The sequence below is a fragment of the Carcharodon carcharias genome, chromosome 12, assembly GCF_017639515.1.
Source record: "Carcharodon carcharias isolate sCarCar2 chromosome 12, sCarCar2.pri, whole genome shotgun sequence".
Taxonomy (NCBI): domain Eukaryota; kingdom Metazoa; phylum Chordata; class Chondrichthyes; order Lamniformes; family Lamnidae; genus Carcharodon; species Carcharodon carcharias.
The window spans coordinates 133,078,038-133,090,472 of record NC_054478.1 but is presented as its reverse complement, the minus strand read 5'-3'; the positions used below and the strand labels follow the sequence as shown (position 1 = coordinate 133,090,472).

General features: G+C 46.2%; 1 protein-coding gene across 1 annotated transcript in view; it reads left to right on the top strand.

The window, feature by feature from the left end:
- Positions 1–12,435, top strand: part of LOC121284999 (Krueppel-like factor 7) — a 258,103-nt gene that overhangs the window by 87,774 nt on the left and 157,894 nt on the right. The window lies entirely within an intron of this gene.

The window sequence follows — 12,435 nt, the reverse complement described above, 5'->3', positions numbered from 1 at the left end:
AAGACCCTACGCCAATATTTTAAAGAAGGGTTCTCCATGGTGTTCTGGCCAATGCTTATCCTCAATCAGCATCACTAAAGCAGATTATTATCCGGGCATTATCACATTGCTGTCACATTGCTGTTTGGGGGAGCTCTCTGTGCATAAATTGGCTGCTGCATTTCCTACATGATGACGGTGACAGTACTTCATTGGCTGCAGTGTGCTATGGGACGTCCTAATGTCATGAAAGGTGCTACATAAATGCAAATCTTTCTTCCTTTATAAAACAACCTCCTGATACCAATAGGCAGGGAAACCTACACTCTCTAGGATGGATACAGAGAAATGATTTCCTCTGGTGGGGAAGTCCAGAACAATGGGGCATAAACTTAAAATTAGAGCTAGGCTATTCAGGGTGACGACATCAGGAAGCACTTCTTCACACAAAGGGCAGTGGAAATCTGGAACTCTCTCCCCCAAAAGGCTGTGATTGTTGGGTCAATTTAAATTTTCAGAATTAAGATTAACTGATTTTTGTTAAGTAAGGATATTAAGGGTTACGGAATAAAGGGGGGGTGGATTTAAGATACAAGTAAGCCATGATCTAAGTAAATGGCAGAACAGGCAAGGAGCCCAATCCTGCTCTTACATCCTTATTGATATGGTATCTCCCGGATTCTCTAAAGTGTTTCATGTCAAATTAATTAATCTTAAATTGTAGTCACTATTGCGTAGGTAAATACAGCAGTCATTTTGCAAGGGCTCCTCAAACTCAGACAAATACTAGTTAATCCACTGTTGGCTGAGTTGATTGAGGGAGGAATTTGGGATGGGACAATAGGAGAACACCCTGTTGTTTTCCTCGATATTTAACATCTAGTTGAACATGTTTATTGCCTCCTCCGGGCGACACCACCCTCAACAGCACAGCATTCCCTCAGTACTGCACCAGGAGCGTTAGCCCAGCTTATGTATTCAAGTCCTGGAACAGAGCTATCTTCCTGTCAATGGCCTCGTTGCACTTATCACCTTAACTGAAATTGGTGAAGCTGGTGCAGGTTGGGAACTGAATCTGGAACATTTAGGTCTATACGATTCGGTCACATTGTACGTTTCTAAATGTGACATTGAAGCAAAAAAAAACTAAGGTAATTAAGGTCCGGTATAAGTTATGACTCCATTGGAAGAGACAGAATATTGCTGTCCTAATAGACGTTAGAGGCGATTTAAATCCTTTTATGGAACAAAAAGGCTATTTGTAACCTATTGGGTTTTGAAATTATTTACCAGCTTGAGTTCAAATAATGGCCACATCCTGGAGTGTTAATGAGGTCCCTGCAGATTTTATTAATTGTAAGCAAACCTTTCCCACTCTATAAATTTTTAATTGCTTTTAAGAATGGTGCCATTTAGATTTTTTAAAGGTGATTTTTGACTCCTACCCACTAATGAGATTCTGTTGATCAAACACTTTATAGAACAAAAGGCTTTGTACAAAACCTTCATAGCCTTTATGGCTTCCAAACAGCTTTAAATAGATTCGATACATCCCTGTAGATTACTTATAAAATCCGATTAGGATTTAAGTCAGGTTTTGTAATATTGTAAATTGGGATCTTCTCCCCCTCCTCCTCCCCTATTTCCTCCCAGGCTAACATCCTGTCAAGGGCTCGAAAAGCAAGCAAACAAGGAAATGGGAAGTAGAGTTTCCTGTGAATCCTTTCAGGATAAGGCCCATTAAAATCTCAGAGGAAAAAAATGTATTCATGAGCAATATGCTGGGGAATGTCATGCCTTAAGCTCTGGAATTCCTCCCCCTGCCCACACCCCCACAAAAATGTCTTCACTTTGCTGCTTCCATTTCCCCTCCTCTAAGCCACCCTTTAAAGCCTAAGTCTTAAAGTTTTTGGGCACCAGTTCTAATATCTCCTCATATGCTTCAGTGTCAGCAGTGGGCAGATGATGCACTGGAGAGATCGTCATCATCATGCCAGTCTCAGGACACTGGGTGGCTGACACCACAACAAAGAGAATCCAGCCCTAGGCCTCTTTATGTTTATTAAGAGTACTAAGGTAGGGCTGAAAAACTGAACATTGTGTTGTTGGCTTTAAGGTATTTGCTAAGATGGTACCTGGCCAGAAAGAAGAAAAAAGGTTTTGTTACGAGAACAGTCTCTGTAAAGCACTATCAGAAAGCCAGTGTCAGCTGTGGCTCAATGACTAGCGCTGTTACTCTGTGAGTTAAAAGGTTGAGGCTGCAAATCCCACTCAAGATTCTTACACTCATACTCTAGGCCGACAATGCCAGCTTACCATTGCCCTCTCAAGGGCAATTAGGGATGGGCAATAAAAATGCTGGCTGAGCCAGTGATGCCCATGTCCATTTAAAGAATAAAAATAAATGAACATTAAAACATGGCAGGGAGATAGTTAGTAAGGTTTTCCCTCTGTCATCCTGGTTACCACTTTATTGCTGAATCAAATGACCTGATCGTTGTCACACAGTTGTTTGTGGGAGCATGCTGTGCACAATTTACTGTTGCATTTCTGACATTACAACAGCGACTATTCTTCAAAAGTACATCATTGGCTGTGAATCATTTTGGGATGGTGTGAGAGGTGCCATGTAAATGCAAGGTTGTTTTATCTTTTCAAAACTGCTCTGCTTCCTCGCAAAGGTATAACAATTTTTCATAACACCGCCGTTACCTTGTTCCTTTTCCCACAAGAAGCTCTGTTGAGTTAATCGAGGCTTGGCCTAAATGATGCAAAGTCCCATTAATGCAACACTTAGCCCTTTATTGGAAAGTCGTGGAGCAGACAGAAGGATTCAGACAGAGTCAGTAGGAAATTATTCAAGGATGCTGTCTCTGGTTCTGAAGCTGACATATTGTTCTTACTGGGGACCCACAGAGGTCACGTCCCTGTTCTCAATCCTCATTTCTGGAAGGTTTGGCTGAACACAAGAAGCCCAAATGCTATTTCCTGCATCCTGCACCATCCCCTCCCCCCCACCCCACCCCCCACCCCCATCCCCAATCAGGTTTAAATCCTGACATTTTGTGCATACTGTAATAAAAAATGTATGAGCATTAGCATCTCCCGAGTGAGCAGGTTCACTTTACTGAAAGAATGGGGTTAGTCATCACAGTGGAAGATGGAGCACAATCACTTAAGCAAGGATGTGATTTTCATTTTGGTTTCTGACCCTTTTAGAAAATGTGTTTTGTTTTTCTATGTCCTGCTCTCTTCACGGTCCTTTATTTTTAGCTCTAGGCTCACGTTCTCCTTGCAAGCCTTCCACCTTGCACCTATTGAAACTTGAGTTCATCCAAAATTCTGCTGGTTGTATCCTAACTCGCATCAAGCCCCACCCATGTGCTCAGTGACCTACATTGGCACCCAGTCGAGCAAGCCCTGCAATCGTCTGACAGCCCTCTGCTCCTCCAACTCTGGCATCTTGAGAATCCCGGATTTGTGCCCATTCGATAACTTTCTGTGTCTCGCATACAAGGAAACCCAAATCCTCTAATCACCAACATTTCATACTCTCTCACCACTTACAAAATGAATTAAGCTGTGATGTGTTTATAACCGTGCCCTTGTATGTTTACTTGCTGTTTGTAAGGTGAAGCAATTTAGCAACCAAAATCTAATTCAGAACAACTCATTAAAGTGCTTTTGTTAGCTTATCAAAAAACGAGAGACTCCTACGTGAGAACGAATGAATAAAGCTAAATATATAGTTCAGATCACAAGGTTGGACTTATTGTTAAGACCTTGCTTAAGTGATTGTTATACCCCTGGGTTGTTCTTTCGTGTGATAGATATTGAAGAGTATGGGCACACTCCTGAACATAAGGCATAGGAGGCCACGAACAAGAGTTAGTGGCAATGCTTTTTAAAGTAACGAAAACATGTCCCCGTTCATGTGACTCTGTCACATGAGCAGGGACATGTTAAATAAGTGTGTAAAAGGTTTTTTTTAAAATCACTGGTCAAAACCTCGTCCCGCTCGTGAATGAGGTTTCGCCAAAAATGCAAAGGCCGCTTAGCCTTTTCGCACACCCGCCTGCCAACTGAACGGCTGGATGGGCAGCGAAAATTCCCAACAATTAGTTGATTAATTAGTTAGTTGACATCATCGTGCTTCATTTTAATCTCGAGCGTGTTGGGCGCACGCCCGCACGCCGAGTGAAAAACCCTGGCCCATGTGCACCTTTTGGCAAGGTGCTGAACAGACGGGTGGAGATCTCAGTCCTGCCCTTAGCCACAGTTAATCGACAGTGACCAGAAACCTTGTTTTGGTTTTCTTCCAAGCCGTGGATCCGTGACCCAAGATCGTACAACAGGCCCTTCAGGTCAAGAATGTCCTTCCATCCATTTGATATTGTGCCCAATTCTGGGCATCACACTTTAGGAAGAATAGCAAAGCCTACATGGATAGATTTGAGAAGCTGGGATTGTTCTGCTTACACTGGGCAAGGTGAAGGTTAAAGCTGGGTCACTTGCTCATTAAATTAACAAGTGGGCTGTTGAGTTGAGTGGTCAGGTGATGCCCGAGGATGCTTTTCCTTTGAGTTTTCATCCTTACAAATAGGCTGAGGTGCCTGAAACAAGGTGCCATGTGGGATACCAGGATCTCCAGTGACAATAACCCAGATCCTGGGAAGGTTGCAGCAGAGGCAGGAAGAGGTCCTTCAGTTGTCATCAACTGGCCACTTAAAGGACTGAAGTGGAGGCTGGATGGGAAAGTCGACCGTGGGCCCTCCCATCCAGAACTTATTTCCAGTGGAGGCAGGAAGGCGCCGGGTATCACTCCCCCAACCCGCCAAATTCTCAGGCCCGCCCACCTCCCTCCTCACTTCCTGCGGGAACAGAAGATTCCGGCCTCCACCTCTAAATGCTTTGAATGTAGTTTCACGGTGACTATTTGACAGGTTCAAATCGTGAGGACTTAGTAAGGAGATAGCATAAGCAGTGTTATATGAGATGAAAAGCCATCTCCAATCCATCCAATTCCTTTGTCACCTAAGAGTTAATATGTCCTCTGTCAATTTAATAATGAATATCATATTTTTATTCGTTCATGGGATGTGGGCATCGCTGGCAAGGCCTACATTTGTTACCCATCCCTAGATTCGCACACAGTGCTGTTAGGGACGGAGTTCCAGGATTTTGACCCAGTGACAGTGAAGGAATGGCGATATTGTTCCAAGTCAGGATGGTGAATGTCTTGGGGGAGAATGTCCAGGTGGTGTGCCCCCATGTGTCCGATGCCCTTGTCCTTCTAGATGATAGTGGTTGCAGGTTTGGGAGGCACTGTCTAAGGAGCCTTGGTGAATTCCTGCAGTGCATCTTGTAGATGGTACACACTGTTGCTATTGTGTGTCGGTGGTGGAGGGGGTGAATGTTTATGGATGGGGTGCCAGTCAAGTGGACTGTTTTGTCCTGGATGGTGTTGAACTTCTTGAATGTTGTGGGAGCTGCACTCATCCAGGCAAGTAGAGAGTATTCCATCACAGTCCTAACTAGTGCCTCGTAGATGGTGGACAGGCTTTGGGAACGCAGGAGGTGAGTTACTCACCATAGGATTCCTAGCCTCTGACCTGCTTTTGTAGTCATAGTATTTATGTGGCTAGTCCAATTCAGTTTCTGGTCAATTGTAACTCCCAGGATGTTGACAGTGGGGGATTCAGTGATGGTAATGCCATTGAACATCAAGGGGCCATGGTTGGATTCTCTCTTATTGGAGATGTTCGTTGCCTGGAGATTGTGTGGCGGGAATGTTACTTGCTACTTATCAAGTTAATTCATAACCAGGTTATGAATGAATCATCAACAGTAGCACCATCGACCCTGAGTCAGCAATGAGTAACTGAGCTGAAACACTCATCCATTGTTTGAAGTGATCTTCACTTTTTTTAACGGCCACATTGGCTACTTAGATAGTAACTATTAAAAGCCTAGACTTGTTCTGGGCTGGGACTTTGTGTTCAGATGTTTGTTTTGGCGCAAGGCAGTGTTGATGGAAGTGGGGAAGTGAGCATCATAAGAACACGCATCTTTTGCACAATTGCTAGTTCTTATCAAGGTGAATGAGGATGCAAGAAATTTCTATTCCAATTATCCAATACCAATATCAAGGTCAGTTGATGCAGCACAGAATATACACAGAGTAAAGCTTCCTCTACTTTGTCTCAACTATGGACTTTTGCACCTACACCCCAGAATAACATCTCCTCCCAAACACGTGTGACGTGTCTCCCATCTTCCCATACCAACAATTCATTTTTCTAAAAAATGTACTCAAATAAAATGTTGCAAGAGTACATTATGCAATGGTTCAAACTGGACATTACGTAAAGTACAATACAGTTCAATTTCTTTCAATACAGTATGTAGCACTGTGAGGTGCCTCACCATGCTTACAATTGCAGGATATATTTACATTTTATGTTTACATTAAAAAAAAGACTTACATTTATACAGCAATTTTCATGGCCACCAGATGCCTCAAAGCAATTTACAGAGTCTGAAGTACTGTTTAAAGTGTAGTCGCTGCTGTAATACCGGGAATGTGGCAGTGAATTTCTGCTCAGCAAACTCCCACGAACGCCAGTGTGACAACGAGCAGGTAATCTGTTTCTTGTGCTGTTGATTGAGGGATAAACATTGGCCAGGACACCGGAAAGAACTCCCCTGCTCTTCTTTGAAATAGCACCATGGGATCTTTTGCATCCACCTGAGCAGGCAGGTGTGGACTTGGTTTAACATCTCATCCAAAAGATGACACCTCTGACAGTACAGCACTCCCTCAGTACTGCACTGGAGTGTCAGCCTTGATTTTACTACTCAAGCCCTGGATGTCAAACATTCTGATGCGCAATCACCAATATTTATCTCTGAAACAGGTCATCTGATGATTATCACCCTGTTATTTGTGGGGTCTTGCTGTGCACAAAAATGGCTGCTTATCCTACATTGCAGTTTCAGTTGGGTATAAAATGCTTCGGCATGTCCTGAGGTAGTGATCGCTTCTATACATATACAAGTCTCCTTGGAGCCAGCAACTGGCCCACGTGTGCTTGCTGACAGCACATTGGCTCCCGGGGCAGGACTTTTTGTCCTGTGAGTGGGTGCACATCAGCCCCAATCGGAAGTAAAATAGTGCACGATGGCGTCGGGCGAGCGTCCTGACATCATCCTGCACTTCCGTGATATTTCGCTCGCTGGGCGCGTGAGGTGCCAGAGCTGAGGGCATCATTAATGAAACGGCCACTAAAGGCCATTAACAGCCCAATTGACTGATTTTTTTTCTTGCCTGTGTGATTTTCTGCTTGTCGCACAGGCAAAACGGGCAGGCGGCCAGCCAATATTTTCACAAACCACATCCACGGGCAGGATAAAAAGGGTCAGCAGCATTGCCAGTGTGAGTAGGGAAGAGTTTTGGAGACAGTTTGCAGCTGGTTGCTTATTGATACTTGGCAAATTAACCTCTGTCCGGGGCTACATTCTTAGCATTTCCAGGTTTCATTTCAGGACTCATTGCTGTCTGCCGGGCACCTGGAGGATTCAGACTGTGTGGACCCTTCCAGGTATCTGCCTTTCCTTATCCTAGGAATGGGGATTGTGGTCTCTGCTGGAGGCACCTCCTGTGAGGAGGAAGAGAGGGGCAGAAGGGAGAGGAGGCCAGGTGTCACAGTGCAGCTTCCAGGGGAGCAACCTGTGGGAGGAGAGGCGCAGGCACAAGGCATGCAGGGCCAGCAGGAAGTCCAAGGCAGAAGGGGCTGCAGAAGACGCCACTGTCCTGCTGCCAGGGTTTACAGGCGGCGATGCTGCTACCTCAATATGTCTGAGGTGCAATGCTGAAGGAGGCTCCGCCTCTCAAGGGAGACAGTGATTGGGTCTGAGATCAGCTCCGACTGTGTGGGTGGACACCCCAGGCCAGTGGCTCTGCAGGTCACAGTGGCCCTCAACTTCTATGTCTCTGGCTCTTTCCAGGGGTGTGGAGTCTCCCAATCAGCTGTCCACAGTTTTCTCAAGCTGGTGACAGAAGATCTGTCAGGTGGGTAATGATATTAATTCTTTACCGTATGGATGAGACCAGCCAGGCTGAGTGAGCCAGAGGCTTTGCAGCGATTGTTGGGTTCCCCTGTGTCCAGGATGCCATCGGCTGCACACACGTGGCCATCATTGTGCCAGTGGATCAGCCGGGTGCCTTCATCAACAGGAAGGGATTCCACTCCATGAAGGTGCGGATAGTGTGTGACCACAGGATGCAGATTCTGCAGGTCTGTGCAAGGTACCCTGGCAACTCCCATGATGTTTACATCCTGAGACACTCCCAGGCACCGAGACTCTTCAGTGCTCCAGCATGACTGGATGGATGGCTGCTGGGTGACAAGGGCTATCCCCTCGAAGGTGCTTCATGATGCCTCTCTGCCATCGAAGAACAGAGGCAAAGCAGCGATACAATAGGAGTCACGCCGCCACAAGGGTGGTGATAAAAGGAACCATAGGCCTTCTCAAGATGCGTTTCCGATGCTTGGACCATTCAGGGGGAGCACTACAATACCCCCCAGAGCAGGTGTCACTGATGGTAGTTGCATGCTGCACAATCTGGCACTGGCAAGGGGGCCCCAATGGAAGAAGAGGAAACCATAGCACGCAAACCCTCTTATATCTCCGTTAGATCCTCCCACACACCCCACTGGACATCCAGCATCTGCTGCCTAATGGACGACTCCAGAGGCTCATCATCAGCTTTCAACTGAGCATCATCCTGGTCTCCAATAGTCCTCTGACTGCAGGCGCCTTGGGCACTCTCTGCCTCCGCCTGCACCTCAAGCGATGTGCACCGAGTTAATAGCGCTGATCTAATGCCCACCGAGGTGCTGGTATCTGCGCTGGTGCCTGCGTCAGAGACGGGGTATGACGCAGGTGCAAATGTCAGGGGTGAACTTTCGGTGTCCGGAGAGCGAGCACCTGCTGGTGAACTTAAAAGGGAGAACAAGGACACGTCCTTATTTAAAGTCATCACACTGTCACTGTGCATGCCAGGCACCCTGGTGAGACAATGGAGATCTGCATCATGGTACCATCGTCTTCTAATGATCAATGGGGATGGCAGGTTCGAGGCTCACATCAATGAAGAGACTGCACTAGAATGTTTCCTCAATCCGAAACTCTCACCTCTGTGCACTGCACTCTTACTTTCATCTGACAGTCCTGCCTCTCCAGGTCTGGGCCTGCCAGCTCTCGAGCTCCGGGGCATCTTGCTCATACCTCAAGAGGATTAGGAGGCTAATGGACCCTCAGCCAGTCCGTGACCTTTCAATATTGTTATGGCCCATCTTCTCCTGAAATGATAGAGGAGCATTGATTAGGCCACTCTCTACCTGCAGCGCCATTGTAGCCTGGCCAACCCCAGCTGAGGAACACCTCACAGGGCTCAGTCGTTTCGTGACCCTGGAGTTGCAAGGCACTCAGTCCAAGCAGCCAGGACTCACCCCCTTGGCCAGCTCTGGCGTCATTGACAGTTGGCAGTCAGACTCTAGCACCCCTGAGGTCCACAGGGGGATGGCCACACCTTAACACTCCTGCACACTGATCCATGTCAACACAATGCTCACCCCTCCTGAGTGCAGCAGGTCATTGAAGCACTTCCTGCACTGCACCCAGGAGCGCCGCACCACATCACTGCTGACCAGCGCTGCCACTTCCTCCCATGCCCTCTCGGTGAGGTGCAGTGGCCTCCTCCCCCCATCCCTGGGGACAAGGGTGACCCTCTTGGCAGCCACCTCCTCCAGGCGAGGCACTTGTGAGAGCAGCCGAGTGTCCACCTGACCTGCCCTCCATCCTGCCGTGTCCAGCTGCACTCGTGTCCATAGTGCCGGCTCAGGGAGCCTCCTCCATGGCAGCCTTCCAGGGGCTGCCTGGGCCACTTTTAAACTGGCCACCGAGTCCAATGGTGACCCGGCGGCCGACAGGGCCCCGCCCCTGCTCGGCCCTTCCAGGCCAGTGTGGAGCCTTGTTTCACGCTGGGAGGGCCTTAATTGGCCCGCCGGCGTGAAATCGCGTTCGGGGCCCAATCGCGGGCGGCAGTCCCTGTGCCCGCCCAACAAAGGGAAAACCTGCCCCTGGTTAGGCACTGCCTCACTTTTAAAAATCTCAGCCTTGATTTCAAATCCCTCCACAGCCTTGTCCCTCCCTATTGCTGCAATCTGCTCCAGCCCCACCACCCTCCGAGGTATCTTTGCTCATCTAATTCTGGCCTATGGAGCATTCACCATTGATGGCTGTGCCTTCAGCTGCCTGGACTCCAAGCCCTATATTTCCCTCCCTAAACATCTCTGTTTCCCCATCTCTCTTTGCTCCTTTAAAACACTCCTTACTACCCACGCCTTTGCCCATTTTCCCTCATTTCACCTAATTTGGCTCATTGTCAAATATAGCTTTGTAACACCCCTGTGAAGGGCTGTGAGGCATTTTATTACTTTAAAGGTGATATATAAATACAGGATGTTACACAAGAGCATAAGAAATAGAAGCGGGAGTAGGCCATTTGGCCCCTCAATTCTACCCCCCCTCCCATTCAATAAGATCATGGCTGATCTGCCCCAGGTTTCAATTCCTCTTTCGTGCCTGCTCCTCATAGCCCTCAACTCCCCGATATTTCAAAAATCTGTCTACCTCCTCTTTAAATACTTTCAGTGATCTAGCCTCCACAACCCTCTGGGGTAGAGAATTCCAGACATTTGCTACCCTCTGAGAGAAGAAATTCCTTTGCATCTCAGTTTTAAATGGGTGTCCCCCTATTCTGTACTATGTCCCCTAATTCTAGATTCCCCTACTAGTGGAAACATGTTCTCAACATCTATCCAGTGAAGCCCCCTCAGAATCTTGTACGTTTCAATAAAATCACTCCTCATTCTTCTAAACTCTACTGAATAAAGGCCTAACCTGTTTAGCCATTCTTGATAAATCAACCCTTTCATCCCAGGAATCAGCCTAGTGAATCTCTTTTGAACAGCCTCCAGTGCCAGTATATCCTTTCTTAAATAGAGGGACCAAAACTGTACACAGCATTCCAGGTGCGGCCTCACCAACACCCTGTACAGTTGTAACAAGACTTCCCTACTTTTAATCTTCAACACCCTAGCAATATAGATCAAAATTCCATTTGTCTTGTTAATTACTTGCTGCACCTGCATGCTAACCTTTTGTGTTTCATGCACAAGAACACCCAGATCCTTCTGTGCTGCACTTTTTTGGAGTCTGTCTCCATTTAAATAATTGCCTGCCTTTTGATTCTTCTTTCCAAAGTGCATGACCTCACACTTTCCTACATTAAACTCCATCTGCCAGGTTTTTGCCCATTCACTCAACTTATCTGTATTTCCTTGCAGATTCCTTATGTCCTCATCACAACATGCCCTCCCACCTATTTTTGTATAGTCAGCAAATTTGGATACATTACACTCTGCCCCCTCCTCCAAGTCATTAATATAGATAGTAAATAATTGAGGCTCTAGGACTGATCCTTGTGGCACTCCACTAGTTACGTCTTCCCAGCCTGAAAAAGACCCATTAATCCCAACTCTCTGTCTTCTGCGTGTTATCCAATCCTCAATTCATGCTAATACATTACCCCCAATACCATGAGCCCCTATCTTGTGCAATAACCTTTTATGTGGCGCCTTATTGAATGCCTTCTGGAAATCCAAATACACAACATCTACTGGTTCCCCTTCATCAACTCTGCTTGCTATATTCTCAAAAAGCTCTAGCAAATTTGTTAAACATGATTTCCCTTTCACAAAACCATGTTGGTCCTGTTTGATTGCGTTAAGCTTTTCTAAATGTCTTAGTTCTTCCTTAATAATGGACTCTACTATCTCTGCAGCCACTTCCTTTAAAACACTTGGTTGCAGGCCATCTGGCAACTTGTCTGCCTTCAGTCCCATTAGTTTCTCAAAAACTTTGCTCCTCATGATAGAGACTGTTATAAGATCTTTCCTCCCATTAGCTCCTTGCTTATCTGATATATTTGGAATGTTTATAATGACTTCCACTGTGAAGACTGATGCAAAATATTGGTTTAAATTATCTGCCATTTCCCTGTTCCCCATTATCAATTCTCCAGTCGCATCCTCCAAGGGTCCCATGCTCACTTTAGCCACTCTCTCTTTTTATATACCTATTGAAACCCTTGCTGTTTGTTATATTTCTTGCCAATTTACTTTTATAATCAATTTTCTCCCTCTTTATTAGCTTTTTAGTCACCTACAGCTGGTTCTTAAAATATTCCCAATCCTCTGGCCTACAACTAGTTTTCACCACTTTGTATGCCTTAGTTTTTGATAGGATACTCTCCTTGACCACCTTTGTTAACCACGCGTGGTTCTTCCTTCTCATCGAGTCCTTCATTTTGACCGGGATAAATTTTTG